This window comes from Hypanus sabinus, chromosome 4 (assembly GCF_030144855.1).
Source record: "Hypanus sabinus isolate sHypSab1 chromosome 4, sHypSab1.hap1, whole genome shotgun sequence".
NCBI classification, from domain to species: Eukaryota; Metazoa; Chordata; class Chondrichthyes; order Myliobatiformes; family Dasyatidae; genus Hypanus; species Hypanus sabinus.
In genome coordinates this window covers 65,997,322-66,023,324 of record NC_082709.1, presented here as the reverse complement: position 1 = coordinate 66,023,324, position 26,003 = coordinate 65,997,322, and positions in this window count along the sequence as shown.

Below are 26,003 nucleotides of genomic sequence, written 5' to 3'. Positions count from 1 at the left end.
ATTCTACACCCTCGGGCTCAGACTCCATTATCACGTTTCAAAACCCTCGGACTCAGTATCCATTACCTCGATTCGAAACCCTCGGACTCCGACTCCCATTAATCGATTTGACACCCTAGGCCTCAGACTCCATTAGCTTGATTCGACACCCTCGGGCTCAGACTCCATGACCTCGATTCGACACCCTCGGGCTCAGATTCCATGACCTCGATTCGACACCCTTGGGCTCAGACTCCATTACCTGAATTCGACACCCTCGGTCTCAGACTCCATTACCTCGATTTGACACCCTGGGGCTCAGACTCCATGACCTCGATTCGACACCCTCGGGCTCAGACTCCATGACCTCGATTCGACACCCTTGGGCTCAGACTCCATTACCTCGATTCGACACCCTCGGGCTCAGACTCCGTTAACTCGATTTGACACCCTAGGCCTCAGACTCCATTAGCTTGATTCGACACCCTTGGGCTCAGACTCCATTACCTCGATGCAACACACTTGGGCTCCGGATCCATTACCTCAATTCGACACCCTCAGGCTCAGACTCCATTACCTCGATTCGACTCCCTCGGACTCAGACTCCATTACCGCGATTCGAAACCCTCGGGCTCAGACTCCATTACCTCGATTCGACACCATCGGGCTCAGACTCCATTACCTCAATTCGACACCCTCGGGCACAGACTCCATTACCTCAATTCGACACCATCGGGCTCAGACTCCATTACCTCAATTCGACACCCTCGGGCACAGACTCCATTACCTCGATTCGACACCCTCGGACTCAGACTCCATTACCTCGATTCGACACCCTCGGGATCAGGATCCATTACCTCGATTCAATACCCTCGGACTCAGGATCCATTACCTCGATTCGACACCCTCGGGATCAGGATCCATTACCTCGATTCAATACCCTCAGGATGAGACTCCATTACCTCGATTCAACACCCTCGGGCTCTGACTCCATTACCTCGATTCGACACCCTCGGGATCAGGATCCATTACCTCGATTCGACACCCTCGGGATCAGGATCATTTACCTCGATTCGACACCCTCGGGCTCAGACTCCATTACCTCAATTCGACACCCTCGGGCACAGACTCCATTACCTCAATTCGACACCATCGGGCTCAGACTCCATTACCTCAATTCGACACCCTCGGGCACAGACTCCATTACCTCGATTCGACACCCTCGGACTCAGACTCCATTACCTCGATTCGACACCCTCGGGATCAGGATCCATTACCTCGATTCAATACCCTCGGACTCAGGATCCATTACCTCGATTCGACACCCTCGGGATCAGGATCCATTACCTCGATTCAATACCCTCAGGATGAGACTCCATTACCTCGATTCAACACCCTCGGGCTCTGACTCCATTACCTCGATTCGACACCCTCGGGATCAGGATCCATTACCTCGATTCGACACCCTCGGGATCAGGATCCATTACCTCGATTCAATACCCTCAGGATGAGACTCCATTACCTCGATTCAACACCCTCGGGCTCTGACTCCATTACCTCGATTCGACACCCTCGGGATCAGGATCCATTACCTCGATTCGACACCCTCGGGATCAGGATCATTTACCTCGATTCGACACCCTCGGGCTCAGATTCCATGACCTCGATTCGACACCCTTGGGCTCAGACTCCATTACCTGAATTCGACACCCTCGGTCTCAGACTCCATTACCTCGATTTGACACCCTCGGGCTCAGACTCCATGACCTCGATTCGACACCCTCGGGCTCAGACTCCATGACCTCGATTCGACACCCTTGGGCTCAGACTCCATTACCTCGATTCGACACCCTCGGGCTCAGACTCCGTTAACTCGATTTGACACCCTAGGCCTCAGACTCCATTAGCGTGATTCGACACCCTTGGGCTCTGACTCCATTACCTCGATGCAACACACTTGGGCTCCGGATCCATTACCTCAATTCGACACCCTCAGGCTCAGACTCCATTACCTCGATTCGACTCCCTCGGACTCAGACTCCATTACCGCGATTCGAAACCCTCGGGCTCAGACTCCATTACCTCGATTCGACACCATCGGGCTCAGACTCGATTACCTCAATTCGACACCCTCGGGCACAGACTCCATTACCTCAATTCGACACCATCGGGCTCAGACTCCATTACCTCAATTCGACACCCTCGGGCACAGACTCCATTACCTCGATTCGACACCCTCGGACTCAGACTCCATTACCTCGATTCGACACCCTCGGGATCAGGATCCATTACCTCGATTCAATACCCTCGGACTCAGGATCCATTACCTCGATTCGACATCCTCGGGATCAGGATACATTACCTCGATTCAATACCCTCAGGATGAGACTCCATTACCTCGATTCAACACCCTCGGGCTCTGACTCCATTACCTCGATTCGACACCCTCGGGATCAGGATCCATTACCTCGATTCGACACCCTCGGGATCAGGATCATTTACCTCGATTCGACACCCTCGGGCTCTGACTCCATTACCTCGATTCGACACCCTTGGGCTCAGACTCCATTACCTCGATTCGACACCCTCGAGCTCAGACTCCGTTACCTTGATTCGACACCCTCGGGCTCAGGATCCATTACCTCGATTCGAGACACTCTGGCTCAGACTCCATTACATCGATTCTACACCCTCGAACTCAGACTCCATTACCTCGATTCTACACCCTCGGGCTCAGACTCCATTATCACGTTTCAAAACCCTCGGACTCAGTATCCATTACCTCGATTCGAAACCCTCGGACTCCGACTCCCATTAATCGATTTGACACCCTAGGCCTCAGACTCCATTAGCTTGATTCGACACCCTCGGGCTCAGACTCCATGACCTCGATTCGACACCCTCGGGCTCAGATTCCATGACTTCGATTCGACACCCTTGGGCTCAGACTCCATTACCTGAATTCGACACCCTCGGTCTCAGACTCCATTACCTCGATTTGACACCCTCGGGCTCAGACTCCATGACCTCGATTCGACACCCTCGGGCTCAGACTCCATGACCTCGATTCGACACCCTTGGGCTCAGACTCCATTACCTCGATTCGACACCCTCGGGCTCAGACTCCGTTAACTCGATTTGACACCCTAGGCCTCAGACTCCATTAGCTTGATTCGACACCCTTGGGCTCAGACTCCATTACCTCGATGCAACACACTTGGGCTCCGGATCCATTACCTCAATTCGACACCCTCAGGCTCAGACTCCATTACCTCGATTCGACTCCCTCGGACTCAGACTCCATTACCGCGATTCGAAACCCTCGGGCTCAGACTCCATTACCTCGATTCGACACCATCGGGCTCAGACTCCATTACCTCAATTCGACACCCTCGGGCACAGACTCCATTACCTCAATTCGACACCATCGGGCTCAGACTCCATTACCTCAATTCGACACCCTCGGGCACAGACTCCATTACCTCGATTCGACACCCTCGGACTCAGACTCCATTACCTCGATTCGACACCCTCGGGATCAGGATCCATTACCTCGATTCAATACCCTCGGACTCAGGATCCATTACCTCGATTCGACACCCTCGGGATCAGGATCCATTACCTCGATTCAATACCCTCAGGATGAGACTCCATTACCTCGATTCAACACCCTCGGGCTCAGAATACATTACCTCGATTCAACACCCTCGGACTCAGACTCCATTACCTCGATTCGACACCCTCGGCCTCAGACTCCATTACCTCAATTCGACACCCTCGGGCGCAGACTCCATTACCTCGATTCAACACCCTCGGGCTCTGACTCCATTACCTCGATTCGACACCCTCGGGATCAGGATCCATTACCTCGATTCGACACCCTCGGGATCAGGATCATTTACCTCGATTCGACACCCTCGGGCTCAGACTCCATTACCTCGATTCGACACCCTTGGGCTCAGACTCCATTACCTCGATTCGACACCCTCGAGCTCAGACTCCGTTACCTTGATTCGACACCCTCGGGCTCAGGATCCATTACCTCGATTCGAGACACTCTGGCTCAGACTCCATTACATCGATTCTACACCCTCGAACTCAGACTCCATTACCTCGATTCTACACCCTCGGGCTCAGACTCCATTATCACGTTTCAAAACCCTCGGACTCAGTATCCATTACCTCGATTCGAAACCCTCGGACTCCGACTCCCATTAATCGATTTGACACCCTAGGCCTCAGACTCCATTAGCTTGATTCGACACCCTCGGGCTCAGACTCCATGACCTCGATTCGACACCCTCGGGCTCAGATTCCATGACCTCGATTCGACACCCTTGGGCTCAGACTCCATTACCTGAATTCGACACCCTCGGTCTCAGACTCCATTACCTCGATTTGACACCCTCGGGCTCAGACTCCATGACCTCGATTCGACACCCTCGGGCTCAGACTCCATGACCTCGATTCGACACCCTTGGGCTCAGACTCCATTACCTCGATTCGACACCCTCGGGCTCAGACTCCGTTAACTCGATTTGACACCCTAGGCCTCAGACTCCATTAGCTTGATTCGACACCCTTGGGCTCAGACTCCATTACCTCGATGCAACACACTTGGGCTCCGGATCCATTACCTCAATTCGACACCCTCAGGCTCAGACTCCATTACCTCGATTCGACTCCCTCGGACTCAGACTCCATTACCGCGATTCGAAACCCTCGGGCTCAGACTCCATTACCTCGATTCGACACCATCGGGCTCAGACTCCATTGCCTCAATTCGACACCCTCGGGCACAGACTCCATTCCCACAATTCGACACCATCGGGCTCAGACTCCATTACCTCGATTCAATACCCTCGGACTCTGACTCCATTACCTCAATTCGACACCATCGGGCTCAGACTCCATTACCTCGATTCGACACCATCGGGCTCAGACTCCATTACCTCGATTCAACACCCTCGGGCTCAGACTCCATCACCTCGATTCAATACCCTCAGACTCTGACTCCATTACCTCAATTCGACACCATCGGGCTCAGACTCCATTACCTCGATTCGACACCATCGGGCTCAGACTCCATTACCTCGATTCAACACCCTCGGGCTCAGACTCCATCACCTCGATTCGACACCCTCGGGATCAGGATCCATTACCTCGATTCGACACCCTTGGGCTCAGACTCCATTACCTCGATTCGACACCCTCGAGCTCTGACTCCATTAACTCAATTCGACACCCTCGGGCGCAGACTCCATTACCTCGATTCGACACCCTTGGGCTCAGACTCCATTACCTCGATTCGACACCCTCGGGCGCAGACTCCATTACCTCGATTCAACACCCTCGGGCTCAGACTCCATTCCCACAATTCGACACTCACGGACTCAGACTCCATTCCCACAATTCGACACCCTCAGACTCAGGATCCGTTACCTCGATTCGACACCCTCGGGGTCAGGAATCATTCCCTCATTTCGACACCCTCGGACTAAGACTCCATTACCTCGGTTCGACACCCTCGGACTAAGACTCCATTACCTCGGTTCGACACCCTCGGGCTCTGACTCCATTACCTCAATACGACACCCTCGGTCTCAAGATCCATTACCTCGATTCGACACCCTCAGGATGAGACTCCATTACCTCGATTCAACACCCTCGGGCTCAGAATACATTACCTCGATTCGACACCCTAGGCCTCAGGCTCCATTACCTCGATTCAACACCCTCGGACTCAGAATCCATTACCTCGATTCAACACCCTCGGACTAAGACTCCATTACCTCGGTTCGACACCCTCGGACTAAGACTCCATTACCTCGGTTCGACACCCTCGGGCTCTGACTCCATTACCTCGGTTCGACCCCCACGGACTCAGGGTCCATTACCTCGATTTGACCCCCTCGGGGTCAGTATCCATTACCTCCATTCGACACCCTCGGACTCAGAATCCATTCCCTCGATTCGACACCCTCAGGATGAGACTCCATTACCTCGATTCAACACCCTCGGACTCAGACTCCATTACCTCGATTCGACACCCTAGGCCTCAGACTCCATTACCTCGATTCGACACCCTCGGGCTCAGACTCCATTAACTCAATACGACACCCTCGGTCTCAGACTCCATTACCTCGATTCAACACCCTCGGTCTCAGAATCCATTAGCTTGATTCGACACCCTCGGGCTCAGACTCCATTCCCACAATTCGACACCCTCGGACTCAGGATCCATTACCTCGATTCGACACCCTCAGGGTCAGGAATCATTACCTCATTTCAACACACTCAGGCTCAGACACCATTGCCTCAATTCGACACCCTCGGGAGCAGACTCCATTACCTCGATTCGACACCCTCGGTCTCAGACACCATTACCTCAATTCGACACCCTCGGTCTCAGACTCTATTACCTCGATTCGACACCCTCGGACTCAGGATCCATTACCTCGATTCGACACCCTCAGGGTCAGGAATCATTACCTCATTTCAACACACTCAGGCTCAGACACCATTACCTCGGTTCGACACCCTCGGGAGCAGACTCCATTACCTCGATTCGACACCCTCGGGCTCAGACTCCATTACCTCGATTCGACACCCTCATGCTCAGACTCCATTACCTCGATTCAACACCCTAGGCCTCAGACTCCATTACCTCAATTCGACACCCTCGGGCACAGACTCCATTACCTCGATTCGACACCCTCGGACTCAGACTCCATTACCTCGATTCGACACCCTCGGGATCAGGATCCATTACCTCGATTCAACACCCTTGGGCTCAGACTCCATTACCTCGATTCAATACCCTCAGGATGAGACTCCATTACCTCGATTCAACACCCTCGGACTCAGAATACATTACCTCGATTCAACACCCTCGGACTCAGACTCCATTACCTCGATTCGACACCCTAGGCCTCAGACTCCATTACCTCAATTCGACACCCTCGGGCGCAGACTCCATTACCTCGATTCAACACCCTCGGGCTCTGACTCCATTACCTCGATTCGACACCCTCGGGATCAGGATCATTTACCTCGATTCGACACCCTCGGGCTCAGACTCCATTACCTCGATTCGACACCCTTGGGCTCAGACTCCATTACCTCGATTCGACACCCTCGAGCTCAGACTCCGTTACCTTGATTCGACACCCTCGGGCTCAGGATCCATTACCTCGATTCGAGACACTCTGGCTCAGACTCCATTACATCGATTCTACACCCTCGGGCTCAGACTCCATTATCACGTTTCAAAACCCTCGGACTCAGTATCCATTACCTCGATTCGAAACCCTCGGACTCCGACTCCCATTAATCGATTTGACACCCTAGGCCTCAGACTCCATTAGCTTGATTCGACACCCTCGGGCTCAGACTCCATGACCTCGATTCGACACCCTCGGGCTCAGATTCCATGACCTCGATTCGACACCCTTGGGCTCAGACTCCATTACCTGAATTCGACACCCTCGGTCTCAGACTCCATTACCTCGATTCGACACCCTCGGGCTCAGACTCCATGACCTCGATTCGACACCCTCGGGCTCAGACACCATGACCTCGATTCCACTCTCTTGGGCTCAGACTCCATTACCTCGATTCGACACCCTCGGGCTCAGACTCCGTTAACTCGATTTGACACCCTAGGCCTCAGACTCCATTAGCTTGATTCGACACCCTTGGGCTCAGACTCCATTACCTCGATGCAACACACTTGGGCTCCGGATCCATTACCTCAATTCGACACCCTCAGGCTCAGACTCCATTACCTCGATTCGACACCCTCGGGCTCAGACTCCGTTAGCTCGATTTGACACCCTAGGCCTCAGACTCCATTAGCTTGATTCGACACCCTTGGGCTCAGACTCCATTACCTCGATGCAACACACTTGGGCTCCGGATCCATTACCTCAATTCGACACCCTCAGGCTCAGACTCCATTACCTCGATTCGACTCCCTCGGACTCAGACTCCATTACCGCGATTCGAAACCCTCGGGCTCAGACTCCATTACCTCAATTCGACACCATCGGGCTCAGACTCCATTACCTCAATTCGACACCCTCGGGCACAGACTCCATTGCCTCAATACGACACCCTCGGTCTCAGACTCCATTCCCACAATTCGACACCACCGGGCTCAGACTCCATTACCTCGATTCGACACCATCGGGCTCAGACTCCATTACCTCGATTCAACACCCTCGGGCTCAGACTCCATCACCTCGATTCAACACCCTCGGTCTCAGACTCCATTACCTCGATTCGACACCCTCGGGCTCAGACTCCATTACCTCGATTCGACACCATCGGCCTCAGACTCCATTACCTCGATTCAATACCCTCGGACTCAGACTCCATTACCTCGATTCGACACCCTCAGACTCAGGATCCGTTACCTCGATTCGACACCCTCGGGCTCAGACTCCATTCCCACAATTCGACACCCTCAGACTCAGGATCCGTTACCTCGATTCGACACCCTCGGGGTCAGGAATCATTCCCTCATTTCGACACCCTCGGACTAAGACTCCATTACCTCGGTTCGACACCCTCGGACTAAGACTCCATTACCTCGATTCGACACCCTTGGGCTCAGGATCCGTTACCTCGATTCAACACCCTCAGACTCAGACTCCATTACCTCGATTCGACACCCTAGGCCTCAGACTCCATTACCTCAATTCGACACCCTCGGGCACAGACTCCATTACCTTGATTCAACACCCTCGGGCTCAGACTCCATTACCTCGATTCAACACCCTTGGGCTCAGACTCCATTACCTCGATTTGACACCCTCAGTCTCTGACTCCATTACCTCGATTCGACACCCTTGGGCTCAGACTCCATTACCTCGATTCGACACCCTCGGGCTCTGACTCCATTAACTCAATTCGACACCCTCGGTCTCAGACTGCATTACCTCGATTCGACACCCTTGGGCTCAGACTCCATTACCTCGATTAGACACCCTCGGGCTCTGACTCCATTAACTCAATTCGACACCCTCGGTCTCAGACTCCATGACCTCGATTCGACACCCTCGGTCTCAGACTCCATTACCTCGATTCGACACCCTCGGTCTCAGGATCCATTACCTCGATTCAACACCCTCAGGCTCAGGATCGATAACCTCGATTCGACACCCTCGGGCTCAGACTCCATCACCTCGATTCGACACCCTCGGGCTCAGACTCCATCACCTCGATTCAACACCCTCGGGCTCAGACTCCATTACCTCGATTCAACACCCTCGGTCTCAGACTCCATTACCTCGATTCGACACCCTCGGGCTCAGACACCATTACCTCGATTCGACACCCTCGGGCTCAGACTCCATTACCTCGGTTCGACACCCTCGGGCTCTGACTCCATTACCTCGGTTCGACACCATCGGACTCAGACTCCATTACCTCGATTCAACACCCTAGGCCTCAGACTCCATTACCTCAATTCGACACCCTCGGGCACAGACTCCATTACCTCGATTCGACACCCTCGGGCTCTGACTCCATTGCCTCCATACGACACCCTCGGGCACAGACTCCATTACCTCAATTCGACACCCTAGGCCTCAGACTCCATTACCTCAATTCGACACCCTCGGGCACAGACTCCATTACCTCGATTCGACACCCTCGGGCTCTGACTCCATTGCCTCAATACGACACCCTCGGGCACAGACTCCATTACCTCGATTCGACACCCTTGGGCTCAGAGTCCATTACCTCAATTCGACACCCTCGGGCGCAGACTCCATTACCTCGATTCGACACCCTCGGGATCAGACTCCATTACCTCGATTTGACACCCTCGGGCGCAGACTCCATTACCTCGATTCGACACCATCGGCCTCAGACTCAATTCCCACAATTCGACACCCTCGGGCTCAGGATCCGTTACCTCGATTCGACACCCTCGGGGTCAGGAATCATTCCCTCATTTCGACACCCTCGGACTAAGACTCCATTACCTCGGTTCGACACCCTCGGGCTCTGAATCCATTCCCTCGATTCGACACCCTCAGGATGAGACTCCATTACCTCGATTCAACACCCTCGGACTCAGACTCCATTACCTCAATTCGACACCCTCGGGCGCAGACACCATTCCCACAATTCGACACCCTCGGGCTCTGACTCCATTACCTCGGTTCGACACCCTCGGGCTCTGACTGCATTACCTCGGTTCGACACCCTCGGTCTAAGACTCCATTACCTCGGTTCGACACCCTCGGGCTCAGACTCCATTACCTCGGTTCGACCCCCACGGACTCAGGGTCCATTACCTCGATTTGACCCCCTCAGGATGAGACTCCATTACCTCGATTCAACACCCTCGGACTCAGACTCCATTACCTCGATTCGACACCCTAAGACTCCATTACCTCAATTCGACATCCTCGGGCGCAGACTCCATTACCTCGATTCAACACCCTCGGGCTCAGGATCCATTACCTCGATTCGACACCCTCGGGATCAGGATCCATTACCTCGATTCGACACCCTTGGGCTCAGACTCCATTACCTCGATTCGACACCCTTGGGCTCAGACTCCATTACCTCGATTCGACACCCTCGGGCTCTGACTCCATTAACTCAATTCGACACCCTCGGGCTCAGACTCCATTACCGCGATTCGACACCCTCGGTCTCAGACTCCATTACCTCGATTCGACACCCTCGGGCTCTGACTCCATTAACTCAATTCGACACCCTCGGGCTCAGGATCCATTACCTCGATTCGACACCCTCGGGATCAGGATCCATTACCTCGATTAGACACCCTTGGGCTCAGACTCCATTACCTCGATTCGACACCCTTGGGCTCAGACTCCATTAACTCGATTCGACACCCTCGGGCTCTGACTCCATTAACTCAATTCGACACCCTCGGGCTCAGACTCCATTACCGCGATTCGACACCCTCGGTCTCAGACTCCATTACCTCGGTTCGACACCCTCGGGCTCTGACTCCATTACCTCGGTTCGACACCCTCGGACTAAGACTCCATTACCTCGGTTCGACACCCTCGGGCTCAGACTCCATTACCTCGGTTCGACCCCCACGGACTCAGGGTCCATTACCTCGATTTGACCCCCTCAGGATGAGACTCCATTACCTCGATTCAACACCCTCGGACTCAGACTCCATTACCTCGATTCGACACCCTAAGACTCCATTACCTCAATTCGACATCCTCGGGCGCAGACTCCATTACCTCGATTCAACACCCTCGGGCTCAGGATCCATTACCTCGATTCGACACCCTCGGGATCAGGATCCATTACCTCGATTCGACACCCTTGGGCTCAGACTCCATTACCTCGATTCGACACCCTTGGGCTCAGACTCCATTACCTCGATTCGACACCCTCGGGCTCTGACTCCATTAACTCAATTCGACACCCTCAGGCTCAGACTCCATTACCGCGATTCGACACCCTCGGTCTCAGACTCCATTACCTCGATTCGACACCATCGGGCTCAGACTCCATTCCCACAATTCGACACCCTCGGGCTCAGGATCCGTTACCTCGATTCGACACCCTCGGGGTCAGGAATCATTCCCTCATTTCGACACCCTCGGACTAAGACTACATTACCTCGGTTCGACACCCTCGGGCTCTGAATCCATTCCCTCGATTCGACACCCTCAGGATGAGACTCCATTACCTCGATTCAACACCCTCGGACTCAGACTCCATTACCTCGATTCGACACCCTAGGCCTCAGACTCCATTACCTCAATTCGACACCCTCGGGCGCAGACACCATTCCCACAATTCGACACCCTCGGGCTCTGACTCCATTACCTCGGTTCGACACCCTCGGTCTCAGACTCCATTACCTCGGTTCGACCCCCACGGACTCAGGGTCCATTACATCGATTTGACCCCCTCAGGATGAGACTCCATTACCTCGATTCAACACCCTCGGACTGAGACTCCATTACTTCGATTCGACACCCTAAGACTCCATCACCTCGATTCGACACCCTCGGGCTCAGACTCCATCACCTCGATTCAACACCCTCGGGCTCAGACTCCATTACCGCGATTCGACACCCTCAGGCTCAGACTCCATTACCTCGATTCAACACCGTCTCGCTCAGACTCCATTACCTCGATTCAACACCGTCTCGCTCAGACTCCATTACCTCGATTCGACACCCTCGGGCTCAGACTCCATTACCTCGATTTGACACCCTCGGGCTCAAACTCTATTACCTCAATTCGACACCCTCGGGCTCAGGATCCATTACCTCGACTCGAGACACTCTGGCTCAGACTCCATCACCTCGATTTGACACCCTCGGGCTCAGACTCCATTACCGCGATTCGACACCCTCGGTCTCAGACTCCATTACCTCGATTCAACAACCTGGGGTTCAGACTCCATTACCTCAATTCGACACCCTCGGGCTCAGACTCCATTACCTCGATTCGACACCCTCGGACTCAGAATCCATTCCCTCGATTCGACACCCTCAGGATGAGACTCCATTACCTCGATTCAACACCCTCGGTCTCAGGCTCCATTACCTCGATTCTACACCCTCGGGCTCAGACTCCATGACCTCGATTCAACACCCTCGGGCTCAGACTCCATTACCTCGATTCAACACTCTCGGGCTCAGGATCCAATACCTCGATTCGACACCCTAGGCCTCAGACTCCATTACCTCAATTCGACACCCTCGGGCTCAGGATCCATTAGCTTGATTCGACACCCTAGGCCTCAGACCCCATTACCTCAATTCGACACCCTCGGGCGCAGACTCCATTACCTCGATTCAACACCCTCGGGCTCTGACTCCATTAACTCAATTCGACACCCTCGGGCTCAGACTCCATTACCTCGATTCGACACCCTCGGGCTCAGACTCCATGACCTCGATTCGACACCCTCGAACTCAGACTCCATTACCTTGATTCGACACCCTCGGGCTCAGACTCCATGACCTCGATTCGACACCCTCGGGCTCAGACTCCATTACCTCGATTCGACACCCTCGGTCTCAGACTCCATTACCTCGATTCGACACCCTCGGGCTCAGACTCCATGACCTCGATTCGACACCCTCGGGCTCAGACTCCATGACCTCGATTAGACACCCTTGGGCTCAGACTCCATTACCTGAATTCGACACCCTCGGTCTCAGACTCCATTACCTCGATTCGACACCCTCGGGCTCAGACTCCGTTAACTCGATTTGACACCCTAGGCCTCAGACTCCATTAGCTTGATTCGACACCCTTGGGCTCAGACTCCATTACCTCGATGCAACACACTTGGGCTCCGGATCCATTACCTCGATTCGACACCCTCGGTCTCAGACTCCATTACCTCGATTCGACACCCTCAAACTCAGACTCCATTACCTCGATTCAACACCCTCGGTCTCAGACTCCATTACCGCGATTCGAAACCCTTGGGCTCAGACTCCATGACCTCGATTCAACACCCTCGGTCTCAGACTCCATTACCTCGATTCGACACCCTCGGTCTCAGACTCCATTACCTCGATTCAACACCCTCGGTCTCAGACTCCATTACCTCAATTCGACACCATCGGGCTCAGACTCCATTACCTCGATTCGACACCATCGGGCTCAGACTCCATTACCTCGATTCGACACCCTCGGTCTCAGACTCCATTACCTCGATTCAACACCCTCGGTCTCAGACTCCATTACCTCGATTCGACACCCTCGGTCTCAGACTCCATGACCTCAATTCGACACCATCGGGCTCAGACTCCATTACCTCGATTCGACACCATCGGACTCAGACTCCATTACCTCGATTCAACACCCTCGGGCACAGACTCCATTCCCACAATTCGACACCCTCGGGCTCAGACTCCACTCCCACAATTCGACACCCTCAGACTCAGGATCCGTTACCTCGATTCGACACCCTCGGGGTCAGGAATCATTCCCTCATTTCGACACCCTCGGACTAAGACTCCATTACCTCGGTTCGACACCCTCGGACTAAGACTCCATTACCTCGATTCGACACCCTCGGGCTCAGACTCCATCACCTCGATTCAACACCCTCGGGCTCAGACTCCATTACCTCGATTCGACACCCTAGGCCTCAGACTCCATTACCTCAATTCGACACCCTCGGGCACAGACTCCATTACCTCGATTCAACACCCTCGGGCTCAAACTCTATTACCTCAATTCGACACCCTCGGGCTCAGACTCCATCACCTCGATTCAACACCCTCGGGCTCAGACTCCATTACCTCGATTCGACACCCTAGGCCTCAGACTCCATTACCTCAATTCGACACCCTCGGGCTCTGACTCCATTAACTCAATTCGACACCCTCGGGCTCTGACTCCATTAACTCAATTCGACACCCTCGGTCTCAGACTCCATTACCTCGATTCGACACCCTTGGGCTCAGACTCCATTACCTCGATTCGACACCCTCGGGCTCTGACTCCATTAACTCAATTCGACACCCTCGGGCGCAGACTCCATTACCTCGATTCGACACCCTTGGGCTCAGACTCCATTACCTCGATTCGACACCCTCGGGCTCTGACTCCATTAACTCAATTCGACACCCTCGGTCTCAGACTCCATTACCTCGATTCGACACCCTTGGGCTCAGACTCCATTACCTCGATTCGACACCCTCGGGCTCTGACTCCATTAACTCAATTCGACACCCTCGGGCGCAGACTCCATTACCTCGATTCGACACCCTTGGGCTCAGACTCCATTACCTCGATTCGACACCCTCGGTCTCAGGATCCATTACCTCGATTCAACACCCTCAGGCTCAGGATCGATAACCTCGATTCAACACCCTCAGGCTCAGGATCGATAACCTCGATTCGACACCCTCGGGCTCAGACTCCATCACCTCGATTCGACACCCTCGGGCTCAGACTCCATCACCTCGATTCAACACCCTCGGGCTCAGACTCCATCACCTCGATTCAACACCCTCGGGCTCAGACTCCATTACATCGATTTGACACCCTCGGTCTCAGAATCCATTCCCACAATTCGACACCCTCGGACTCAGGATCCATTACCTCGATTTGACACCCTCGGTCTCAGACTCCATTCCCACAATTCGACACCCTCGGACTCAGGATCCATTACCTCGATTCGACACCCTCAGGGTCAGGAATCATTACCTCATTTCAACACACTCAGGCTCAGACACCATTACCTCGGTTCGACACCCTCGGGCTCTGACTCCATTACCTCGATTCGACACCCTCGGGCTCAGACTCCATTACCTCGATTCAACACCCTAGGCCTCAGACTCCATTACCTCAATTCGACACCCTCGGGCACAGACTCCATTACCTCGATTCGACACCCTCGGGCTCTGACTCCATTGCCTCAATACGACACCCTCGGGCTCAGACTCCATTACCTCGATTCGACACCATCGGTCTCAGACTCCATTACCTCGATTCAACACCCTAGGCCTCAGACTCCATTACCTCAATTCGACACCCTCGGGCACAGACTCCATTACCTCGATTCGACACCCTCGGGCTCTGACTCCATTGCCTCAATACGACACCCTCGGGCACAGACTCCATTACCTCGATTCGACACCCTCGGGCTCTGACTCCATTACCTCAATATGACACACTCGGGCTCAGGATCCATTACCTCGATTCAATACCCTTGGGCTCAGTATCCATTCCCTCGATTCGACACCCTCAGGATGAGTCTCCATTACCTCGATTCAACACCCTCGGGCTCAGAATACATTACCTCGATTCAACACCCTCGGCCTCAGACTCCATTACCTCAATTCGACACCCTCGGGATCAGGATCCATTACCTCGATTCGACACCCTTGGGCTCAGACTCCATTACCTCGATTCGACACCCTCGAGCTCTGACTCCATTAACTCAATTCGACACCCTCGGGCGCAGACTCCATTACCTCGATTCGACACCCTTGGGCTCAGACTCCATTACCTCGATTCGACACCCTCGGGCGCAGACTCCATTACCTCGATTCGACACCATCGGGCTCAGACTCCATTCCCACAATTCGACACCCTCAGACTCAGGATCCGTTACCTCGATTCGACACCCTCGGGGTCAGGAATCATTCCCTCATTTCGACACCCTCGGACTAAGACTAGATTACCTCGGTTCGACACCCTCGGACTAAGACTCCATTACCTCGGTTCGACACCCTCGGACTAAGACTCCATTACCTCGGTTCGACACCCTCGGGCTCTGACTCCATTACCTCAATACGACACCCTCGGTCTCACACTCAATCACCTCGATTCGACACCCTCGGACTAAGACTCCATTACCTCGGTTCGACACCCTCGGACTAATACTCCATTACCTCGGTTCGACACCCTCGGGCTCTGACTCCATTACCTCAATACGACACCCTCGGTCTCAAGATCCATTACCTCGATTCGACACCCTCGGGCTCTGACTCCATTACCTCGATTCGACACCCTCGGACTCAGAATCCATTCCCTCGATCCGACACCCTCAGGATGAGACTCCATTACCTCGATTCAACACCCTCGGGCTCAGAATACATTACCTCGATTCGACACCCTAGGCCTCAGGCTCCATTACCTCGATTCAACACCCTCGGACTCAGACTCCATTCCCACAATTCAACACCCTCGGACTCAGACTCCATGACCTCGATTCGACACCCTCGGGCTCAGACTCCATTCCCACAATTCGACACCCTCAGACTCAGGATCCGTTACCTCGATTCGACCCCCTCGGGGTCAGGAATCATTCCCTCATTTCGACACCCTCAGACTAAAACTCCATTACCTCGGTTCGACACCCTCGGACTAAGACTCCATTACCTCGGTTCGACACCCTCGGGCTCTGACTCCATTACCTCGGTTCGACCCCCACGGACTCAGGGTCCATTACCTCGATTTGACCCCCTCGGGGTCAGTATCCATTACCTGCATTCGACACCCTCGGACTCAGAATCCATTCCCTCGATTCGACACCCTCAGGATGAGACTACATTACCTCGATTCAACACCCTCGGGCTCAGAATACATTACCTCGATTCAACACCCTCGGACTCAGACTCCATTACCTCGATTCGACACCCTAGGCCTCAGACTCCATTACCTTAATTCGACACCCTCGGGCGCAGACTCCATTACCTCGATTCGACACCCTCGGGCTCAGGATCCATTACCTCGATTCGACACCCTTGGGCTCAGACTCCATTACCTCGATTCGACACCCTCGGGCTCTGACTCCATTAACTCAATTCGACACCCTCGGGCGCAGACTCCATTACCTCGATTCGACACCCTTGGGCTCAGACTCCAGTACCTCGATTCGACACCCTCGGGCTCTGACTCCATTAACTCAATTCGACACCCTCGGGCGCAGACTCCATTACCTCGATTCGACACCCTTGGTCTCAGACTCCATTACCTCGATTCGACACCCTCGGTCTCAGGATCATTTACCTCGATTCGACACCCTCGGGCTCAGACTCCATCACCTCGATTCGACACCCTCGGGCTCAGACTCCATCACCTCGATTCAACACCCTCGGGCTCAGACTCCATTACCGCGATTCGACACCCTCGGTCTCAGAATCCATTCCCACAATTCGACACCCTCGGACTCAGGATCCATTACCTCGATTCGACACCCTCAGGGTCAGGAATCATTACCTCATTTCAACACACTCAGGCTCAGACACCATTACCTCAATTCGACACCCTCGGGAGCAGACTCCATTACCTCGATTCGACACCCTCGGTCTCAGAATCCATTGGCTTGATTCGACACCCTCGGGCTCAGGCTCCATTCCCACAATTCGACACACTCGGACTCAGGATCCATTACCTCGATTCGACACCCTCAGGGTCAGGAATCATTACCTCATTTCAACACACTCAGGCTCAGACACCATTACCTCGATTCGACACCCTCGGACTCAGGATCCATTACCTCGATTCGACACCCTCGGTCTCAGACTCCATTACCTCGATTCGACACCCTCATGCTCTGACTCCATTACCTGGATTCGACACCATCGGACTCAGACTCCATTACCTCGATTCAACACCCTCGGGCACAGACTCCATTACCTCGGTTCGACACCCTCGGACTCAGACTCCATTACCTCGATTCGACACCCTCGGGCTCTGACTCCATTGCCTCAATACGACACCCTCGGGCACAGACTCCATTACCTCGATTCGACACCCTCGGGCTCTGACTCCATTACCTCAATATGACACACTCGGGCTCAGGATCCATTACCTCGATTCAATACCCTTGGGCTCAGTATCCATTCCCTCGATTCGACACCCTCAGGATGAGTCTCCATTACCTCGATTCAACACCCTCGGGCTCAGAATACATTACCTCGATTCAACACCCTCGGCCTCAGACTCCATTACCTCAATTCGACACCCTCGGGATCAGGATCCATTACCTCGATTCGACACCCTTGGGCTCAGACTCCATTACCTCGATTCGACACCCTCGAGCTCTGACTCCATTAACTCAATTCGACACCCTCGGGCGCAGACTCCATTACCTCGATTCGACACCCTTGGGCTCAGACTCCATTACCTCGATTCGACACCCTCGGGCGCAGACTCCATTACCTCGATTCGACACCATCGGGCTCAGACTCCATTCCCACAATTCGACACCCTCAGACTCAGGATCCGTTACCTCGATTCGACACCCTCGGGGTCAGGAATCATTCCCTCATTTCGACACCCTCGGACTAAGACTAGATTACCTCGGTTCGACACCCTCGGACTAAGACTCCATTACCTCGGTTCGACACCCTCGGACTAAGACTCCATTACCTCGGTTCGACACCCTCGGGCTCTGACTCCATTACCTCAATACGACACCCTCGGTCTCACACTCAATCACCTCGATTCGACACCCTCGGACTAAGACTCCATTACCTCGGTTCGACACCCTCGGACTAATACTCCATTACCTCGGTTCGACACCCTCGGGCTCTGACTCCATTACCTCAATACGACACCCTCGGTCTCAAGATCCATTACCTCGATTCGACACCCTCGGGCTCTGACTCCATTACCTCGATTCGACACCCTCGGACTCAGAATCCATTCCCTCGATCCGACACCCTCAGGATGAGACTCCATTACCTCGATTCAACACCCTCGGGCTCAGAATACATTACCTCGATTCGACACCCTAGGCCTCAGGCTCCATTACCTCGATTCAACACCCTCGGACTCAGACTCCATTCCCACAATTCAACACCCTCGGACTCAGACTCCATGACCTCGATTCGACACCCTCGGGCTCAGACTCCATTCCCACAATTCGACACCCTCAGACTCAGGATCCGTTACCTCGATTCGACCCCCTCGGGGTCAGGAATCATTCCCTCATTTCGACACCCTCAGACTAAGACTCCATTACCTCGGTTCGACACCCTCGGACTAAGACTCCATTACCTCGGTTCGACACCCTCGGGCTCTGACTCCATTACCTCGGTTCGACCCCCACGGACTCAGGGTCCATTACCTCGATTTGACCCCCTCGGGGTCAGTATCCATTACCTGCATTCGACACCCTCGGACTCAGAATCCATTCCCTCGATTCGACACCCTCAGGATGAGACTACATTACCTCGATTCAACACCCTCGGGCTCAGAATACATTACCTCGATTCAACACCCTCGGACTCAGACTCCATTACCTCGATTCGACACCCTAGGCCTCAGACTCCATTACCTTAATTCGACACCCTCGGGCGCAGACTCCATTACCTCGATTCGACACCCTCGGGCTCAGGATCCATTACCTCGATTCGACACCCTTGGGCTCAGACTCCATTACCTCGATTCGACACCCTCGGGCTCTGACTCCATTAACTCAATTCGACACCCTCGGGCGCAGACTCCATTACCTCGATTCGACACCCTTGGGCTCAGACTCCAGTACCTCGATTCGACACCCTCGGGCTCTGACTCCATTAACTCAATTCGACACCCTCGGGCGCAGACTCCATTACCTCGATTCGACACCCTTGGTCTCAGACTCCATTACCTCGATTCGACACCCTCGGTCTCAGGATCATTTACCTCGATTCGACACCCTCGGGCTCAGACTCCATCACCTCGATTCGACACCCTCGGGCTCAGACTCCATCACCTCGATTCAACACCCTCGGGCTCAGACTCCATTACCGCGATTCGACACCCTCGGTCTCAGAATCCATTCCCACAATTCGACACCCTCGGACTCAGGATCCATTACCTCGATTCGACACCCTCAGGGTCAGGAATCATTACCTCATTTCAACACACTCAGGCTCAGACACCATTACCTCAATTCGACACCCTCGGGAGCAGACTCCATTACCTCGATTCGACACCCTCGGTCTCAGAATCCATTGGCTTGATTCGACACCCTCGGGCTCAGGCTCCATTCCCACAATTCGACACCCTCGGACTCAGGATCCATTACCTCGATTCGACACCCTCAGGGTCAGGAATCATTACCTCATTTCAACACACTCAGGCTCAGACACCATTACCTCGATTCGACACCCTCGGACTCAGGATCCATTACCTCGATTCGACACCCTCGGTCTCAGACTCCATTACCTCGATTCGACACCCTCATGCTCTGACTCCATTACCTGGATTCGACACCATCGGACTCAGACTCCATTACCTCGATTCAACACCCTCGGGCACAGACTCCATTACCTCGGTTCGACACCCTCGGACTCAGACTCCATTACCTCGATTCGACACCATCGGACTCAGACTCCATTACCTCGATTCAACACCCTAGGCCTCAGACTCCATTACCTCAATTCGACACCCTCGGGCACAGACTCCATTACCTCGATTCGACACCCTCGGACTCAGGATCCATTACCTCGATTCGACACCCTCGGGATCAGGATCCATTACCTCGATTCAATACCCTCAGGATGAGACTCCATTACCTCGATTCAACACCCTCGGGCTCAGAATACATTACCTCGATTCAACACCCTCGGACTCAGACTCCATTACCTCGATTCGACACCCTAGGCCTCAGACTCCATTACCTCAATTCGACACCCTCGGGCGCAGACTCCATTACCTCGATTCAACACCCTCAGGCTCTGACTCCATTACCTCGATTCGACACCCTCGGGATCAGGATCCATTACCTCGATTCGACACCCTCGGGATCAGGATCATTTACCTCGATTCGACACCCTCGGGCTCAGACTCCATTACCTCGATTCGACACCCTTGGGCTCAGACTCCATTACCTCGATTCGACACCCTCGAGCTCAGACTCCGTTACCTTGATTCGACACCCTCGGGCTCAGGATCCATTACCTCGATTCGAGACACTCTGGCTCAGACTCCATTACATCGATTCTACACCCTCGAACTCAGACTCCATTACCTCGATTCGACACTCTCGGGCTCAGATCCATTACCTTGATTCTACACCCTCGGGCTCAGACTCCATTATCACGTTTCAAAACCCTCGGACTCAGTATCCATTACCGCGATTCGAAACCCTCGGACTCCGACTCCCATTAATCGATTTGACACCCTAGGCCTCAGACTCCATTAGCTTGATTCGACACCCTCGGGCTCAGACTCCATGACCTCGATTCGACACCCTCGGGCTCAGACTCCATTACCTCGATTCGACACCCTCGGTCTCAGACTCCATTACCTCGATTCGACACCCTCGGGCTCAGACTCCATGACCTCGATTCGACACCCTCGGGCTCAGACTCCATGACCTCGATTCGACACCCTTGGGCTCAGACTCCATTACCTGAATTCGACACCCTCGGTCTCAGACTCCATTACCTCGATTCGACACCCTCGGGCTCAGACTCCGTTAACTCGATTTGACACCCTAGGCCTCAGACTCCATTAGCTTGATTCGACACCCTTGGGCTCAGACTCCATTACCTCGATGCAACACACTTGGGCTCCGGATCCATTACCTCGATTCGACACCCTCGGTCTCAGACTCCATTACCTCGATTCGACACCCTCAAACTCAGACTCCATTACCTCAATTCGACACCATCGGGCTCAGACTCCATTACCTCAATTCGACACCATCGGGCTCAGACTCCATTACCTCGGTTCGACACCCTCGGACTAAGACTCCATTACCTCGGTTCGACACCCTCGGGCTCTGACTCCATTACCTCGGTTCGACCCCCACGGACTCAGGGTCCATTACCTCGATTTGACCCCCTCGGGGTCAGTATCCATTACCTCCATTCGACACCCTCGGACTCAGAATCCATTCCCTCGATTCGACACCCTCAGGATGAGACTACATTACCTCGATTCAACACCCTCGGGCTCAGAATACATTACCTCGATTCAACACCCTCGGACTCAGACTCCATTACCTCGATTCGACACCCTAGGCCTCAGACTCCATTACCTCAATTCGACACCCTCGGGCTCAGGATCCATTACCTCGATTCGACACCCTTGGGCTCAGACTCCATTACCTCGATTCGACACCCTCGGGCTCTGACTCCATTAACTCAATTCGACACCCTCGGGCGCAGACTCCATTACCTCGATTCGACACCCTTGGGCTCAGACTCCAGTACCTCGATTCGACACCCTCGGGCTCTGACTCCATTAACTCAATTCGACACCCTCGGGCGCAGACTCCATTACCTCGATTCGACACCCTTGGTCTCAGACTCCATTACCTCGATTCGACACCCTCGGTCTCAGGATCATTTACCTCGATTCGACACCCTCGGGCTCAGACTCCATCACCTCGATTCGACACCCTCGGGCTCAGACTCCATCACCTCGATTCAACACCCTCGGGCTCAGACTCCATTACCGCGATTCGACACCCTCGGTCTCAGAATCCATTCCCACAATTCGACACCCTCGGACTCAGGATCCATTACCTCGATTCGACACCCTCAGGGTCAGGAATCATTACCTCATTTCAACACACTCAGGCTCAGACACCATTACCTCAATTCGACACCCTCGGGAGCAGAATCCATTAGCTTGATTCGACACCCTCGGGCTCAGGCTCCATTCCCACAATTCGACACCCTCGGACTCAGGATCCATTACCTCGATTCGACACCCTCAGGGTCAGGAATCATTACCTCATTTCAACACACTCAGGCTCAGACACCATTACCTCGATTCGACACCCTCGGACTCAGAATCCATTACCTCGATTCGACACCCTCGGTCTCAGACTCCATTACCTCGATTCGACACCCTCATGCTCTGACTCCATTACCTGGATTCGACACCATCGGACTCAGACTCCATTACCTCGATTCAACACCCTCGGGCTCTGACTCCATTACCTCGGTTCGACCCCCACGGACTCAGGGTCCATTACCTCGATTTGACCCCCTCGGGGTCAGTATCCATTACCTGCATTCGACACCCTCGGACTCAGAATCCATTCCCTCGATTCGACACCCTCAGGATGAGACTACATTACCTCGATTCAACACCCTCGGGCTCAGAATACATTACCTCGATTCAACACCCTCGGACTCAGACTCCATTACCTCGATTCGACACCCTAGGCCTCAGACTCCATTACCTTAATTCGACACCCTCGGGCGCAGACTCCATTACCTCGATTCGACACCCTCGGGCTCAGGATCCATTACCTCGATTCGACACCCTTGGGCTCAGACTCCATTACCTCGATTCGACACCCTCGGGCTCTGACTCCATTAACTCAATTCGACACCCTCGGGCGCAGACTCCATTACCTCGATTCGACACCCTTGGGCTCAGACTCCAGTACCTCGATTCGACACCCTCGGGCTCTGACTCCATTAACTCAATTCGACACCCTCGGGCGCAGACTCCATTACCTCGATTCGACACCCTTGGTCTCAGACTCCATTACCTCGATTCGACACCCTCGGTCTCAGGATCATTTACCTCGATTCGACACCCTCGGGCTCAGACTCCATCACCTCGATTCGACACCCTCGGGCTCAGACTCCATCACCTCGATTCAACACCCTCGGGCTCAGACTCCATTACCGCGATTCGACACCCTCGGTCTCAGAATCCATTCCCACAATTCGACACCCTCGGACTCAGGATCCATTACCTCGATTCGACACCCTCAGGGTCAGGAATCATTACCTCATTTCAACACACTCAGGCTCAGACACCATTACCTCAATTCGACACCCTCGGGAGCAGACTCCATTACCTCGATTCGACACCCTCGGTCTCAGAATCCATTGGCTTGATTCGACACCCTCGGGCTCAGGCTCCATTCCCACAATTCGACACCCTCGGACTCAGGATCCATTACCTAAAATTCGACACCCTCAGGGTCAGGAATCATTACCTCATTTCAACACACTCAGGCTCAGACACCATTACCTCGATTCGACACCCTCGGACTCAGGATCCATTACCTCGATTCGACACCCTCGGTCTCAGACTCCATTACCTCGATTCGACACCCTCATGCTCTGACTCCATTACCTGGATTCGACACCATCGGACTCAGACTCCATTACCTCGATTCAACACCCTCGGGCACAGACTCCATTACCTCGGTTCGACACACTCGGACTCAGACTCCATTACCTCGATTCGACACCATCGGACTCAGACTCCATTACCTCGATTCAACACCCTAGGCCTCAGACTCCATTACCTCAATTCGACACCCTCGGGCACAGACTCCATTACCTCGATTCGACACCCTCGGACTCAGGATCCATTACCTCGATTCGACACCCTCGGGATCAGGATCCATTACCTCGATTCAATACCCTCAGGATGAGACTCCATTACCTCGATTCAACACCCTCGGGCTCAGAATACATTACCTCGATTCAACACCCTCGGACTCAGACTCCATTACCTCGATTCGACACCCTAGGCCTCAGACTCCATTACCTCAATTCGACACCCTCGGGCGCAGACTCCATTACCTCGATTCAACACCCTCAGGCTCTGACTCCATTACCTCGATTCGACACCCTCGGGATCAGGATCCATTACCTCGATTCGACACCCTCGGGATCAGGATCATTTACCTCGATTCGACACCCTCGGGCTCTGACTCCATTACCTCGATTCGACACCCTTGGGCTCAGACTCCATTACCTCGATTCGACACCCTCGAGCTCAGACTCCGTTACCTTGATTCGACACCCTCGGGCTCAGGATCCATTACCTCGATTCGAGACACTCTGGCTCAGACTCCATTACATCGATTCTACACCCTCGAACTCAGACTCCATTACCTCGATTCGACACTCTCGGGCTCAGATCCATTACCTTGATTCTACACCCTCGGGCTCAGACTCCATTATCACGTTTCAAAACCCTCGGACTCAGTATCCATTACCGCGATTCGAAACCCTCGGACTCCGACTCCCATTAATCGATTTGACACCCTAGGCCTCAGACTCCATTAGCTTGATTCGACACCCTCGGGCTCAGACTCCATGACCTCGATTCGACACCCTCGGGCTCAGACTCCATTACCTCGATTCGACACCCTCGGTCTCAGACTCCATTACCTCGATTCGACACCCTCGGGCTCAGACTCCATGACCTCGATTCGACACCCTCGGGCTCAGACTCCATGACCTCGATTCGACACCCTTGGGCTCAGACTCCATTACCTGAATTCGACACCCTCGGTCTCAGACTCCATTACCTCGATTCGACACCCTCGGGCTCAGACTCCGTTAACTCGATTTGACACCCTAGGCCTCAGACTCCATTAGCTTGATTCGACACCCTTGGGCTCAGACTCCATTACCTCGATGCAACACACTTGGGCTCCGGATCCATTACCTCGATTCGACACCCTCGGTCTCAGACTCCATTACCTCGATTCGACACCCTCAAACTCAGACTCCATTACCTCAATTCGACACCATCGGGCTCAGACTCCATTACTTCAATTCGACACCATCGGGCTCAGACTCCATTACCTCGGTTCGACACCCTCGGAC